The 16,601-nt window shown below is 34.7% G+C and overlaps 1 protein-coding gene across 5 annotated transcripts in view; it reads right to left on the bottom strand.

Moving 5' to 3' along the window:
- Nucleotides 1-16,601, bottom strand: part of JMJD1C (jumonji domain containing 1C) — a 330,895-nt gene that overhangs the window by 173,635 nt on the left and 140,659 nt on the right. For all 5 annotated transcript variants that reach the window (XR_007410126.1, XM_025434455.3, XM_025434457.3 and 2 more), the window contains exon 2: nt 13,615-13,779. The gene's annotated coding sequence lies outside the window, so the exon portion shown is untranslated. The remainder of the gene's footprint in view (nt 1-13,614; nt 13,780-16,601) is intronic.

The raw sequence follows: 16,601 nt of genomic DNA on the forward strand, positions 1-16,601 counted from the left end.
GTCTTCCTCCTTTGACTAATTTAAATTTGTATCCTTTCTCTGTAACAAACTGTGGGTATGACTATAGCAGTTTTCAGTCTGCTCTCTGAGTCTTTCTAGCAAATCATCAAACTTGAGGGTGGTCTTGGGAATCCCTGAACTTGCAATGGTGTCAGAAATGAGGGCAGTCCTGTGGAGACTGTTCTCTCAAATTGCACAGACGGCCAAACTCACTGCAGTTGGTATCAGCAAGATAGATGCTAACCAGCTAAACTGTGTGGATGAGAGGATAGGAGATGACAAATCTTTAGTTTCTGTGTGGCCACAGGTCCAGGCCATTATACGAACTACAACTGTATTGTGAGGTTACTAGAGATACAACTTACCAATTGGAATTTAGAAATGGTGGATCCAAGTCCTAAGGGGTTATATAAAGACATGCAAAGTTTAAAAACTGAATTAACTATACAATCTATTAATTACTGTTATTTCTAATAGCTAAAGAGAAAAAGTAAGGGAAAGTGTTGGGGCAGAGCCTGGTTAGGTTTTGGCTAGATCCAGCTATAACCACAGATCTACCTCAGGACGGAAAAGTTACGCTGAAATAACAAAGATTTTAAGAGAATAGAGAAAGGGAAAGGCAAAAGTTAAGAGACTCATCCTGGCTGTGAGACTCTTTACATAGTTAAGAAATGGGATCACTGAAGTGGACATTGATGGAGGTCAAAACAAAGATATTATCACAGTACTCGTATTAGAGTTTGGGAGAACTAACAGGAGAACCTGCTAGGCTCCCAAACAGTAAAGAGCCCTAAACAAATCTGCTTTATTCACTCCAGTTTGGGATAATCTTAAAAACCAGGAAAAGGGAAAATGACTATGAGAAACTTCAAATTTCCTGAGCTAATGTTTCCACAATCTAAACAAGATTACAGATGAGAATTCCTGAGTCCCCTGGCCAAACTCCAGCTGGGGTCCAAAGATCAGAGGCACATTAAGTGGGTAAAATAGGGCAGAAAAAGGTGTTTCTGTGACTCCTTGCTACAGGAGCCTCATGCACTAAGGATACAAATCTACTGGTGAAATCCTAATGGAGGCTACAACTGGATTCAGGGAATACAGAAACATAAAGGTTGATATGATTAAGCTGAACATTTAGATGACAATTGGGAGTGGTTTTTTTTTTAAGATTTTATTTATTCATGAGAGACAGAGAGAGGGGGAGAGAGAGAGAGAGAGAGAGAGAGAGAGAGGCACAGAGACACAGGCAGAGAGAGAAGCAGGCTCCATGAAGGGAGCCTGATGTAGGACTCCATCCCGGGTCTCCAGGATCACGCCCTGGGCCAAAGGTGGCGCTAAACCACTGAGCCACCTGGGCTGCCTGACAATTGGAGTGTTTACACAAACTTTATGTAAAGTGACTGCATCTTCTTTACCTTAAAGTGTTACAAAGATTATTTATAATGTCTGACTGGGGAAGGTTTCTCCTACTTAATACTATAAAACAGAAGGCTTATAAAGCCATTTTAAGGGCAATATTGATTGGACAGGTTAAGTGCGAACCAATGAGAATGCTCTAAACCACACAAGTTAACTTCAAAGAGTACAGAAGGAAGGTAAAAAAAATTATTTATATAATAGCCCTGTGAACAGGATTCTCAAGTGCCAACATCCTCAACTCTTATTTTTCAGGCTATATTTAGTATTAAAGATACCATTTGGAACAAAATCTCTGGGTACCGGTCCTACTGGGCTATTGGACCATGTGGTATACAACTTCTGGCAAACTGATCACTAAACAACTTCATGACCAAATGCTTAAAAGGTCCCGGTTTATAATACAGAAAACACAGTAGTGGCATGTCTAACATGCCCCAGTATACTATACATAAATTCATATCATCCTTGTTTTTGTGGGTAGAAAGCTATTACACAGGATTAAAAAAGAAATGGGTTTCGCATTTTAATCTCAGGTCATGGTGGACCTGAAACCTCCTGGGAAACCACTCCCTCCTGAGACAAGGAGGAAGACCAATGGGAGGCTTTATGGCACACTCTAAATTAAATTACATCTAGGTATGTTTACCACTCATCTAATCCTAGTAGAGAGACTCAACATTTTAGAGTAAAAAAGATGTATCCTAACTGTTCTCCATTAGTGCACAAAGGTAATAAAATGTACAGTGGATGAAATAACACAGACACACAGAACAGGACTGGATGGATTTGTTTTTAATGAGGAGTGGCATTCAGAAGGAAAAGACCTACTAACTAGAATAAGCAGATTCTTATCTGCTTCTAGGAAGGAGGAGCTCTCTTCCAGGAGGAAAAAGCAAGAGATGAGAGTCATTCTATGAAGATAATGGGGTTGTAGTGAAATAAGTCTGGCAGACTCTAAGAAATAAGGCTAGGAACCAGCATTGGGAAAGAACTGTACTCTGACCTAAAAGGGCCTCTGGACTGTTTTAATACAGATGGAGGCTAAAATAGCCATGAGACAATAGTCCTCTATCTTAGATGATAAGGCTTAAGGGGCACACCTAAGGGGATCTTATGGACCTCCAAACCTATAGAAGTTCTTCTGGGGCACTTGTAATATACATTGATGCACTATGACTGCCCTTACCCCATAACTGATCAAAATAAAACATATCCTTCAGTATAACCTAATAGGGGCAGGAACTATTCTGAACACTTCCTGTGTCCTCCCTATAGGAGAGTGGTAGACTCTATTATATACAACACACAGTGGGAATCAGTCTTAGTACAAGCTTGTGATATGAGACAGGGTGAATTGCTTTGTTCCAAACTAACAAAGCAGTAACAGAATAAAGGCCAACTATAACTAATACAATTGTATAGGGGCAACAGTTAATTCTGTTGAAGAGGCAAATTCCTCCCAAATTCTAATTTGTTCTTTAATGAAACTGAAAAGTATTATGAACATACTGCAATTGTAACCAACATTTAACATTGACACTGTTGGTAAAATTCATGGCCTATATAAAAAAGTCTAAAAATAATACTGGTGATAATCAAATGTATCAGGAGACAGAGTTAAAGCCTTCTCAGAATACAATGCTGATAGAAAAAGAATTTGGCCTGAGGAAAAATTATATTTGGCTAGCAATCAGTTAATTTCTACACTAAATAAGTTTATCAAGTTATAAGTTTATTATAAATTACAAATAGTAATCAATCATGGGAGTAAATGAATAAATTAGTGAAAGAATATTAAAATATATAAAATGGCTTTATGAAGTCAGATTAACTATTTATTTATATCTATTCCTACTCCACACTAAGTTCCTCCAAATGTTGGGCATATTCATAATGCTGCTATTGCTATGACCATTACATAAATGCTTTATGAAGTGTAGATATCCAGACAAATATGATGCTTTTGCTGTAGGACAGCATAGGCCAAAGGCTAGGGAGTGGCCTGTATAGTGAAGAAGCAACCCTATCCCAGAGATCTGACCTAGATGTCAGTTACTAAGAGGTCATCTCTAGGTCCTTGGAATGCCCTGCTTGGTAAGAGTCTTTGTTTGCCTAAGTACTTTTGCCACTAAACAGTTTAATAATGTGATTTATGATGGGGACTTTGGGCATTTCAGTATTATCAGTTCCAACTTCCAGAGGAAGTGATTATTATATATAATAGGTACTAATCTGATGTCCAGGAGGAAACAGAGACTAAAGCTCACAGGTATGCAGATAGTATGTAAACTGAGCTCCAGTAAAAACTATGGACAGCAAAGGCTTGGGTGAGCATCTTTGCTTTTCAAAATTCTGCATAGTGTTGCATATTGCAGCTAGTAAGACGGAATACTATTCATGACTTCATAGGCCATGTTGCAGACCCCTTCTATACTCTGTATCCTATGCATCTCTTCCATTGGCTGATTTTAACCTTCATCCTTTCCCTACAATAAACTGTAGGCACTAGTTCTTCTAGTGAATTATCAAATCTGAGAACATGTTTCTTCAACTTACAATTGGTATAAGAGAGAGTGGTCTTCTGAGGATTCCCCTAAAACTATACAATTGGCAAAACTCATTGCAGTGCTATACTAAGGCTTCTATTTATATATTTTGTTGTTAATCTTCACAACAACTTTATATAGTAGGTACTACTATTAGGAAGACAGTAAAACATAGAATAACTAACTCAAGTTCATCCTGGTATTAACCACAAATGGCACAGTAGGGATTTGAAGGAGGAAATTCAACATCAAGACTTATGTTCTTAATATATTACACTGCATTCCTAGATGACTGCTAAGGTTATCTTTTCCAGCAAATACATTCTCTAAATGTATGACTAGAAGGTCATATCAAGCCATATAAATACTAATTCAGATGCAGTTAAAAACAAACCTTAAATAAGCTTCATTATATTTTATTTTGTTGTTGCTTGTATTATTTTTATTAGAAGGTTTTTCTTTCTTTTTTTTTTTAGAAGGTTTTTCTTAAGATTTATTTATTTGAGAGAGAGAGAAAGAGAGAGAGCAAGAGCATGAGCAGGAGGGGCAGAGGGAGAGGGAGAGAGTATCTCAAGCAGACTCTGTGTGGAACCTGATGTGGGGCTAGATCTCATGACCAGGATATCACCACCTGAGACAAAACCAAGAGTCAGATGCCTAAGTGACTGTGCCATCTAAGTGTCCCAGAAAGAATTCTTTGTACTAAATAGTACAAATGTTAAAAATGCTGTATTAACAAAATTTAAAAAGCAGCTGTCAAAGTGTATTAACAGAAAACTAAAACAAATCTAAAAGAATTCATTTGAAAAAAAATAAATAAAAAAAAATAAAAGAATTCATTTGGAGAAAATAATTTCCAAAATTAAAACTACATGATAAAGTCATTATATTATATTTATATTAAATTTCTAATTTTAGGGAAATAATAGCTGTTTCTATTGAAAACACAAATCAAATGAGGCATAATCCCATCTTTCTAAAAAAATGATTTTATTTAGTTGGTAATACTTTCTAAATATGTAATTTTGACCCTGCTATAATCAAGACTTTTTTAACTTGAATTATATATGTCCATGCTTCTCTATTCATAATTATAACTTTTATTTATTTATTTTTAAAGATTTTATTTATTTATTCATGAGAGACACACACACAGAGAGAGAGAGAGAGAGAGAGAGAGAGAGAGGCAGAGACACAGGCAGAGAGAGAAGCAGGCTCCATGCAGGGAGTCCAACGTGGGATTCGATCCCAAGTCTCCAGAATCAGGCCCTGGGCTGAAGGCAGGGCTAAACCGCTGAGCCACTCGGGCTGCCCCCAATTATAACTTTTAAAAGCTGCATAATATCTGTATCCTATTAATTTAACAATATTCACAAATTATTGTAAGACTATAATGATCATCTTTCTGCATATAACATTTTGTCTTCTATTTTTGTATCCAGGGGCCTAGCACACACTGCCTGGCTCACATAAGGTGTCTGATAAACATTAGCTGAACTAAATATAATCTTTACTTCTTAAAAATTGTTTTATAAGAATAATTTCCTAAGAGAAGAATTAATGAATCAATGAGTATAATGAGTATGAGCCTCCTATGCTTCTTACAATAGAATATTTTCCCCTAAAGTAACGTCATTTATGACCAGAAGAAAAGAATAAGTGCTCATTCATTGCAGTCTGTCAGTATTTGCTTTTGTCATTTAAAGTTTGATACTGGGACGCCTGTGTGGCTCTGTGGTTGAGTGTCTGCCTTTGGCTCAGGGCGTGATTCCGGAATCCTGCTACTCTGTCTGCCTATGTCTCTGCCTCTCTCTCTTTGTCTCTCATGAATAAATAAATTCTTTTTTTAAAAAAAGTTTGATACACATAATTTGATCACATAGTTTAACTTTGCAGAAAAACAAAAATCCTGAAGGTATAGTGTCTTTACTACCACTTCATTATTTATCAAAGTACAAAGAACTGTAAAACTAGTAATCCTAACTCTGAAAATTCAATTACTATGTAAAAACTCTTTTAAAAAATGAATTTATTTCAAAGCTCAATACATAGTTGGAATGTGGCATGGGTTCATATTTCAGTAAAATCTGGTTGAGGTCATAATCTAAAAACGAAGTTTGGCAATGTAACAGCCAGATATAAAGGTATTTTGTCCCAAAGAGCAATAAATTCAATTTTAAAATGAGAAGGTTTCTTTCAGAACAGAGAATAACTAAGAAGTACTTTCACTAGGCAAACAATCTAAAGGCAATATATATAAATATATTTTGAAGATTTTATGTATTTGACAGAGAAAGAGAATAAGTACAAGCAGGGGAAGAAGCAGAGGAAGAGTGAGAAGTGGGCTTCTTATCAAGCCAGGGAGCCCAAAGCAGGGCTCAATCCCAGAACACTAGGATCATGGCCTGAGCTGAAGGCAGACACTTAACTGACTGAGCCACAAAGGCATCCCTAAATGGCAATATATTATTAACATTTACATGTTTATGATCTGATCACAATTCCTGATCAAACCAGAATTTACATGTTTATGATCTGATCACAATTCCTGATCAAACCAGAATAACCTATCTAATGAAGGAAAAGTTGCACTAGGAAGGAGAAGCCTGAGTTTCCTAAAACTCACTCCAGAAAAATCAGATAAATTATTATAGATCAGAATACTTAGTTGTCAACAAAGTTGTAAGTTCTTTCCTCCTGCATTTTGAAAATAACCCATTTTGGGTAATTTTACATCCCCTCCTCCCCTCCATGACAATTTAAGATTTCACATTTCTATTTGATTAGAATGAGGGCATCTATTATAAGCATTTTTATTATTTGTCTATGATTACCTGCCATGTTTAAAATTGGTGACTTACATATTTTTACCACAATTGGTTGATTATGGTTTCCTGTCATTTGATCTTAGTATAAAGCAATAGCTAGAAAACTTGCTATAATTCCCAGTAAAATTCTTTTTCACTAGCTAGGGTAGGATAAATTCAACACTTTAAAACAAGCATGTAAGGGCAGCCCGGTAGCTCAGCGGTTTACTGCTGCCTTCTGGCCCAGAGCCTGATCCTGGAGACCTGGGATTGAGTCCCAGTCGGGCTCCCTGCGTGGAGCCTGCTTCTCCCTCTGCCTGTTTGTCTCTGCCTCTCTCTCTCTCTGTCTCTCATGAATAAATAAATAAAATAGTTTTTAAAAATAAAATAAAATAAACATTTACTCACTGTATAAGATAGATTAGGTACTGTACTAGACTTCTAGGAATGATTCAAAGATGACTAAGACATGATTCCTGTCCTCAAAGAACTTACAATCTAGTAAGGAAAGACAGACATGCAAACAAATAGGTATAATACAAAGCAGAAGTGCTGGTTGCTATTAAAACAGAGGTACAAACAAGGTTCTACAGGAACACAGGATGGTGAGATTAATTCTGGTTGGGGTGATCTGGAAGGCTGAGCCAGCAGAAAAGTAGTAGAAAACTCTGCCCCTTAGAAAATGCAGCAGTGTTACAGCCCAGCTGGGTTAGGGTCAAAGCCCCACTCCCCACAGAAGGTTTTCCTAAAGGAGATGGAGCCAGGGCCCTAATCCAGTTAGGTAGGTTATTCGCTGATTTCAATTATGAATGCCAGCACTTTCTTTCCCTGGTGCAGATAAATGTGATTTCATGAGTATTTTACTTTATTTTAAAAGATTAAGTTTAACAGTATATTAAGTAACTTACCTAAAAATATAAGATAAGACACCTTGGCTTTCATTATCAGAATAGCCTCAGGTGGTACCCTGATCATACAGGACCAAGCAAAAAAAAAAAAAAAAAAGAGCACCACTTCAGCATGTTACATAGGTGGTGCTCCAATGTATGTTTTATTATTAATACACTGGGAAGAAAGACGAATAGACAATTCCAGAGAAATGGGTGTCATACTATTCCATATTTTGTTGAAGTTTTAACTTTTTAATTTTTAAAATAAACTTTAGAAAAGGCTAATGAGACAATAGGATTTTTTTTTGTCATGTCATGATTTCAAGAACTAGCAGGTACACTGTCAGTTTCTACTGATTTCTTAGAATAAGTAGACAATATAACCAATATGTAATATTTAACAGGTACCACAGGAGGAGTGAAACAACTAGAAAGAGGATTATACAAACATATGCTTAAGTACAAAAGAACATGAAAGTATTAAGTACACAGAATTAGAAACATTAAAATTTGTAGAGAATTAAAGACAAGAGCATTAGTTTCTGCTGCTTAATGCTTTTTCCCCACTGAGTTTAATTCTATTGCCATCTCATATGTAACTCTAAAATTTCTCAAATTTATATAGTATTTTATTCTGCTATAAGAATTTAAAATCTCTGAATTTCAGAGATTGTTGCTTACAGGTATCCTTAAATAAGCCTCATTTTAATGAACAATAGGGAAACAATACAATCTCAGTTATGCATACTATATATAAATGAGTGTTTGTAGAAGTCTTATAAAACTTAAAAATAATTATTTTCTAGAGTACACCATCGTGATTTCAAATATTTGTTCTATTAGTTTTTACAACCTCCTAAAACAAAGAAAGAAAGGAAGCAGGAAGAAAGGAAGGAAAACACATCCTGACTATCTGAATTTAAGGAAGATATCTCACTATATAGAACGTTCTTTAGATACAAACATATAATCCAAAAAGACTTGCTATTGTAAAATTAGTTGAGCAAACCATAAGACACAAAAAGGGTTATAGTATCTCTAATAATATAAAGAAAACTTATCACAAATATTAGAAAAACACAAAGTCTTAAAAATAATTTAAAAACGACAATCACAAAAATAACAAGTTGCTAATAAATGAATATTCATCCCATTAAAGAAATGCAAAGTAAAACAATGTAATAGTATTTTAAAATATCAAATTAGCATATATAAAAATTATAACATTCAATTCTGTATTCAAGTTGTAAAAATCCTTTTTTAAATATTTGGGTTTTAAAACAAGACAGCCCAAAAATAAGTAATCAATGTTTGCTGGTGTAGGGGAGGAGAAGAGGTGGGGGGTGAGGATTAGGGTAAGAGAAAAGCACTCACACACTGACTGGGGACAATGAGAGTAAGTATTTGTAGAGAGTATCAAGAGATTTTTATATATTTTTTCAAGTTCATACTTGAACTTTCTTCATTCATTATTGAATTCATTACGGAATCTAAATTGTTAAAATAATCAAAGATGCAAAGATTTACATGTTTATCACAATATTTACCAATTATTTATAATCACAAAAAATTAGGAACAGTATCAAACATTAGGGAAACAGATCATTATAAGATGAAATACTATGTAGCCATTAAAAACTGTTAAAATTATGACCTGTGAAGAGAAATGAATACATTGAAACATCAAGTAAAAAGAGTAGGATCTACAATTTTAATGCAGTCTTAGCTAAAACTATGATTAGAAAGCAGAGATTTTAGGTCTTGTTGCTTATTTATTAGTTTTATTATGTGGACATAATACAATCTTTAGGGCTTTCTATATATAAGATCATATCATCTGCAAACAGAGAGAACTCTACTTCTTCCTTTCCAATTTAGATGCCTTTTTACTTTTTCTTGTCTACCTGCTCTAGCTAGAATGCTGTGTTGACCAGAAAAGTGAGTATGATTGTTAGCTAATCAGAAGGATATAAAATCAACACATAAAAATCAGTGTGTTTCTATACTCTAATAATGAACAATCTGAAAATGAAATTATCAAGTTGATTCCACTTACAATAACATCAAAAAGAGTAAATTACTGAGTAATTGACCAAGTAAGTGAAAGACTTGTACAGTGAAAACTACAAAACACTGCTTAAAAAATTTAAAGAAAACATAAATAAATGGAAAGACATCTTGGGGTCATGAATTGAAAGGCTTATTATTGTTAAGATGTCAATACTACCCAAAGTAACCTATAATGCAATCTCTATCAAAATCCGAGTTTCAGGCTGAAGTAAAAGTGTCCATCCTGAAACTCAAACAGAATTTCAAGGGACACTGAATATCCAAAAGAGTCTTGAAAAAGAACAAAGTTGGAATACTCACATTTCCTGATTTCAAAACTTACTACAAGTTACATGGAGTGCCTGAGCCACTCAGTCATAGTTGAGTGTCTGACTCATGATTTTGGCTTAGGTCATGATATTGAGCCCTGTGTCTGGCTCCGCACTAAGCAAGGAGTCTGCTTGGAATTCTTGCTTTCCGTCTGACCCTCCCCCCACTCACAAGCACACACTCTCAAATAAATAAATAAATCCTTAAAAAAAAAAAACTTACTACAAAGCTACAGTAATCAAAACAGTATGGTACTGGCACAAAAACAGACATACAGATTGATGGAATAGAGAGACCAGAAATAAACACCTGTATATATGGTCAAATAATTCTTGCACAAGGTGCCAACACTATTCAAAAGAAAAAGGAAAGTTTTTTCAACAAATGGTAATAGGAAACTGGATAACAACAAGCAAATGGAAGAAGCTGAACACTCACCTAAAACCATAAGCAGAAATTAGCTCAAAATAGATCAAAGGCCTACATATAAAGCCTAAATAAGAAAACTCATGATGTTGGATTTAGCAATGATTTCTTGGATATGACACCAAAGGCATGGGTAACCAAAAAAATAAATAAAACTGGACCATATGAACATTAAAAAACTTTGTGCAACAAAAGACACTGTCAACAGAGTAAAAAGGCAACCACGGAACTGAAGAAAATGTTTGCAGATTCCATCTAATAAGGGATTAATACACAGAATATATAGAGAACTGCTAGAACTAAACAAATAAAAACCTGATTAAAAAATGAGTAAAACTTAAGACATTTCTCCAAGGAAAATAAATTAATAGCATATAAGCACCAAAAAAGATGCTCAATATCATTAATCATTAGTAAAATGTAAATCAAAACCACAAGGAGGTACTACTATCTTGTGCTAATCAGGATGGCTATTACCAAAAACTAAAACCAACAAGTACTGCCAAGAATACTCGGCAATGGAAATGCAGTAGAAAACAGTATGGCAGTTACTCAAAAGGTTTAAAAATAGAACTACCGTATAATCCAGCAATTCCATTTCTTCAGCAATTCCAAAAGAATTGAAAGCATGGTCTCAATGAGATATAGGTACACCTCTGTGCACAGCAGCATTATTCACAATAGCCAAGAGGTGGAAGCAACATAAAGGTCCCTCAACAAACGAATAAATAAAATGTGGGACATACATACAGTGAAATATTATTCAGCCTTATAAAAGGAAGGAAATTGTGGCACAGGCTACAATATAAAAAAGAACCTCACAGACACTATGCTGAGTGAAATATGCCAATCATGAAAAGAAAATACTGTATGATTCCACTTCTACTGAGGTACAGAGTAGTCAAAAGCCTAGAGACAGTAAAATGGTAGTTGCTAGGAGCTGGGAAAAAGACGGAATGGGGAGTTGTTTAATAGGTATGCAGTTTCAGTTCTGCAAGATGGAGTAAGTTCTACAGATGGATGATTGTACAACAATGTGAGTGTACTCCATGCCCCAGAACTTTATACTTAAAAATGATTAAAGTGGAAAATTTTATGTTAAACATATTTTATCATTTTTAAAAATTCTTCAATTCTATGATGGAAAAAAAAGCAGAGAAATACTTTCTAAGAAAATATGTCTAAAAAAAGTCAAAGAAGTTGGCTATTCCTTGGTGATGAAAACAGAATGATGATGATATTCTTCTACTTTATACCATTTAGCATTTTCCAAATTTTTAATGTATACTTTGTTTTTTTTTTTTTTTTTTTTTTTTTTTTTTTTAAACCCTGAGCCACCGGGCTGCCCAACCACCCGGGCTGCCCTATTGTTCTTTTTTTTTTTTTTAATTTTTTTTTAATTTTTATTTATTTATGATAGTCACAGAGAGAGAGTGAGAGGCAGAGACACAGGCAGAGGGAGAAGCAGGCTCCATGCACCGGGAGCCCGACGTGGGATTCGATCCTGGGTCTCCAGGATCGTGCCCCGGGCTAAAGGCAGGCGCCAAACCGCTGCGCCACCAGGGATCCCAATGTATACTTTGTATAAGAAAAAATAAGCTGAATTTTAAAAAGAGGTTACATAATTAAATATTTTGTAAGGTTAAAAGGTTTTCAACAGAAATATATTTCTAAAATAATGGACAAAAATTATTAAACTATTTTCTTATAGAAATTTTCTCCCAATCAGTAATTTATGAATTAATTATGAATTAATAGGAATTCATCTTGATTTTAAAAATTATCTCTAAAACAAGGCAAAGGTTTTCTAAAGTTCTATTTATTCTTTAACTATGATACTGAGGCATACTCTCGAGTATTAGTGTTGTTACTGCTTCCTGCTTGTGAGGTTTTTTTATACAAAATTCACATATTTTAACCAATTTTTTAGTTAAAGTTTATAAAATAAAAAACATGTTAGTCATGGCTTTAAAGGCTTCATATTGACAATTCAGCATATTCATTCAACAAGTATTTCTTAAAATCTATCCTAGATAAAATTAACTTATTTTGCTAGAGCAGTAACATATCTTGCCAAAACTATAGTTTATGGATATCATCTTCCATCTTTTGATATTATATGTATTTTCTTTCAAAATATTAGTTCACTGCATTCTCTCTTCCCCTCCCTGCATTTTCTTTTTAACCACTATCTCCTCAGACTTTCAAAGGTCCAACTCACTAAAAGAGAAAATGGATAGGCACTATAATTATTAACAATAAAAACTATCCTTGTCAATAGTTAATTTGTGTTAAAAAAATCTGAAAGTTACTCACCCTTTTTAGGTATTTATACCAAATATAAATATTTCTTTGATATCAATGTAAGAAAATTATTTCTTTGATATCAATGTAAGAAAATTATTTCATTCAAACACATATAGCACAGTTGTTAAACATATAGGGATTTCTTCCTAATAGAACTATCTTATTTAGTTAGGTTTTTTTTTTTTTTTTTTAAGTTTATTGTTTTTTTTAGTAATCTCCACACCCAATGTGGGGCTTGAACTCACGACTCAGAAATCCAAGAATCACATGTTTTTCTAACTGAGCCAGTCAGGCTTCCTTAGTATGTTTCTTTTACAAAACCCTTCAAAGTAGCAGAGAATTTTGTGAAATCTTTATTTCTTAAGTAGAACACTTTCTGATATAAAGCAATCTTACCTATTATGCAAATATATAATTTCACATTAAATACCTGCTATCATCCACAATGAATTCAATTTTTATTAAATTTAACAAACCAAGAAAAATTACATGCTAATGAATGCTTTATAAAATATACCCTCTTATCGTCTACTACAAAGTCTCAATCTTGTAAAACTGTGCCACATTACATACAAACCAGTCAATTATTTGTTAATAACCATTAATCTAATTTATGTTTCTCCTAACTGGATAAATTAGTTGTAGAGTAAATATGCTAAAATAGTACTAACAAAAAGTTGTTTAAGAAAATAAAAGCCGTATTTTTATATTTTTGCCAGATACCTCAGAGACTCTTCAGGAGTAACCTATGATCACCAAGATAAATCTGAACTAATATTCAGTTTTTGTTCTTTTAAAACAAACAACTGAAATGTTTCATTAAACAGGAACAGATCTTACCAATGCAGGCCACTGAATTTGTTTGTTCTTTGATCCCTGAGTCTGGCTAGGGTCGACTCTTCTGGCCCAGATTAAGTGGTATTCCACCAAGAAAGTTGAAAAATCTTCATATACTTTAACCCACTCTCGTTTATCCCATTCAAGGTCATCAAATTCCACATACACCTATAGAAAAGAATACATAATATTCCATGAGCGATATAGAATATGATATATATATATATTTTTTAAAGATTTATTTATTTATTTTAGAGAGTGAGAGCTGAGGGGGAAAGGCAGAGAAAGAGGGAGAGGGAGAGAGAGAAGTCTCAAGCAGACTCTGAGCTGAGTGTGGAGTCCCACACAAGGCTTGATCTCCTACACTGAGATCATGACCTGAGCCAAAACCAACAGACCCTTAACCAACTGCACCACCTAGGTGCCCCCAAAAAGTGTATTTTAAAATATAATCCATGAAAATTGAATTAGAAAAAGACATTACCAAATACATTCTTTGAATTAACATTTCTCTTTAAATGAAGTTAGTATGATTTAACTAACTTTCTCATTAATCACATTAGAACTCCCTACTTATGTATGTCAAGAAGATAAAGCACACATTTATTAAAGAAAAGCAAATTACATAATGTTAGTCAGTACAGACTGGCTGGTATCTACTAAACACATACTAAAGACTAAGTGAATACTGATGACTATAGGAGCGGAGGTTGGGAAATATTTAAATATTTTAGGCTTTGCAAACTATATGGTATCTATCATACATGCTTACCTCTGATTTTATAGTATAAAAGCAGCCAGAGGTAATATTAATATGTAAACCATAGGGTCTGGCTTTGTTCCAATAAAACTTTACTTACAAAGACAGGTGGCAATTCAAGGATGGTTCAACATATGACCGTGCAATATACCACATTTATAGAATGGAGGAAATATATTACATGATCATCTTGCTTGGCAGAGAAAAAGCATTTGACAATCTCAACATTTTGCATGATAAAAAAAAACTCCAAGTAGGAATGAAAGGAAAAAACAACACTCCGCAACTAACAGCATACTCAATGTGAAAGCCTGAAAGCTTTTCCTCTAAAATAGAAACAAGGATGGTAATATTTGGAAAACCAAAGCTGACTCTCTTACATCCATTCATTCAACACCTTCTTCTCCCACTCTTATCCTTTTTCATTCACAACCTAAGATCATTTCCACACAGAGCTGTTTTCCCTACTACATTATGAGTTTTGTTGGAGGTATTTTTTTCTTCTACGTATCTAGTGCTCCCTTACATCTGAAGTGTTTCACTTTCTCCTCATTTAAATCCTGTTTGCTCTTACGACTTCACCCAAGTTCTTCCAGAATGTTTATAACCCCCACTCCACTCAAATTTACCTTTGAACTCCTAAAGCAGTTATTTTTCGTATAGTTTATATTAGTATATTATCAAATTCTGCCTAATACTTTTCATATATAATATTTCTATATTATGGCTGCAAAGTCACTGACAGTAAAGCTGTTACAGTATCCAGTACAGTGCTGCTTACATGTGAAGTATTTAATAAATATTAAGTATGTCCTGATTCTTGCAATCACTGACTTTTAAATATGGACACAAACTGGTATTATGTTTGGTTCTGAGGTATTTGTGGAAGTTAGTTAGATACACTAAAGAAGAATACACTGTTCAAAAAGTTAATATCTATTCCTAGTTATCTATGCCAAGTTAGAGCAGGAGCCCAAGTCAAGGAAGGAGCCAACAAAACTGTTGGCTTCTAAAAATGCATCCTAAGAGTTTGAGCTGAGGTCTACCTGATGTTAATGCAGTTTCAACTATACCAATTTCTCTATCAGTTGAAATCTTTTGTAAGAGTATTACTAAACTGAGTTATAAATGGACTTTTGAAAACTACAGAAAACTGAAGCAGAAAATGCTCACAATGGGACACCTGGGTGGCTCAGAGGTTGAGTGTCTACCTATGGCTCACTCGGCTTCTTCTAAAAATGCATCCTAAGGGTTTGAGCTGAGGTCTACCTGATGATAATACAGTTTCAACTATACCAATTTCTCTATCAGTTGAAATCTTTTGTAAGAGTATTACTAAACTGAGTTATAAATGGACTTTTGAAAACTACAGAAAACTGAAGCAGAAAATGCTCACAATGGGACACCTGGGTGGCTCAGAGGTTTAGTGTCTGCCTATGGTTCAGGGAGTGATCCTGGGATCTGAGATCGAGTCCCATATCGGGCTCCTTGCATGGAGCCTGCTTCTCCTGTCTCTGCCTCTCTCTGTGTCTCTCATGAATAAGTAAATAAAATCTGTAATAGAAAATGCTCATGAAAACCTAAGTGCTATCTTTGCTTTCCCCTCATGGACAATAATATGTGGTCTTAGTGACAAAACATTTCAGTCAAGAACCTAAGAAGCCAAGGTTTTAAACATTTCCCTACCCTAAAGGGCATTAATGCAATTAAATTCTTCCAAATGCAAAGTCCTTGATAATAAAATTAAAGTTTCCAGCATGAAGTGAACTTTCTAAACTCATGGTTTATCTGGCATGGACAGTGTCACTGACAGTTTTAGAAATCTACTAGGACCCTGGGAACAAAGGAAATGAAATTCTTTTCCTTTGCTATATAGCCAACTTACCTTCACATTATCAAACCAGTGAAGGGTTTGAATGTCAATAGATAAGATAGATAGACACTAAAATAAGCTAGCCTGTTACTGTTTCATGGATTCTGGCAAAAGACACGAGACTCCTAGGACTTTATTACTTAGAGCAAAGGTTACATTAAAGCAAAGTAAAAGTTTATTGTTTGTGCTGGCCTCATGCCTCCCAAGACCCATGAAAAGGATGCCAATAGCCCAAAGATGAACACTTGTGCACATAGAGTTGTCATAGGAGAGGAACACTGATCTTGCCCCCCCACCCCGGAGGTGGGGGGAAGGAAGGCGGGGGGGCTTTTATAATAGAACAAGCCTGCTATTTGG

This window comes from Canis lupus, chromosome 4 (genome assembly GCF_003254725.2).
Source record: "Canis lupus dingo isolate Sandy chromosome 4, ASM325472v2, whole genome shotgun sequence".
Taxonomy (NCBI): Eukaryota; Metazoa; Chordata; class Mammalia; order Carnivora; family Canidae; genus Canis; species Canis lupus.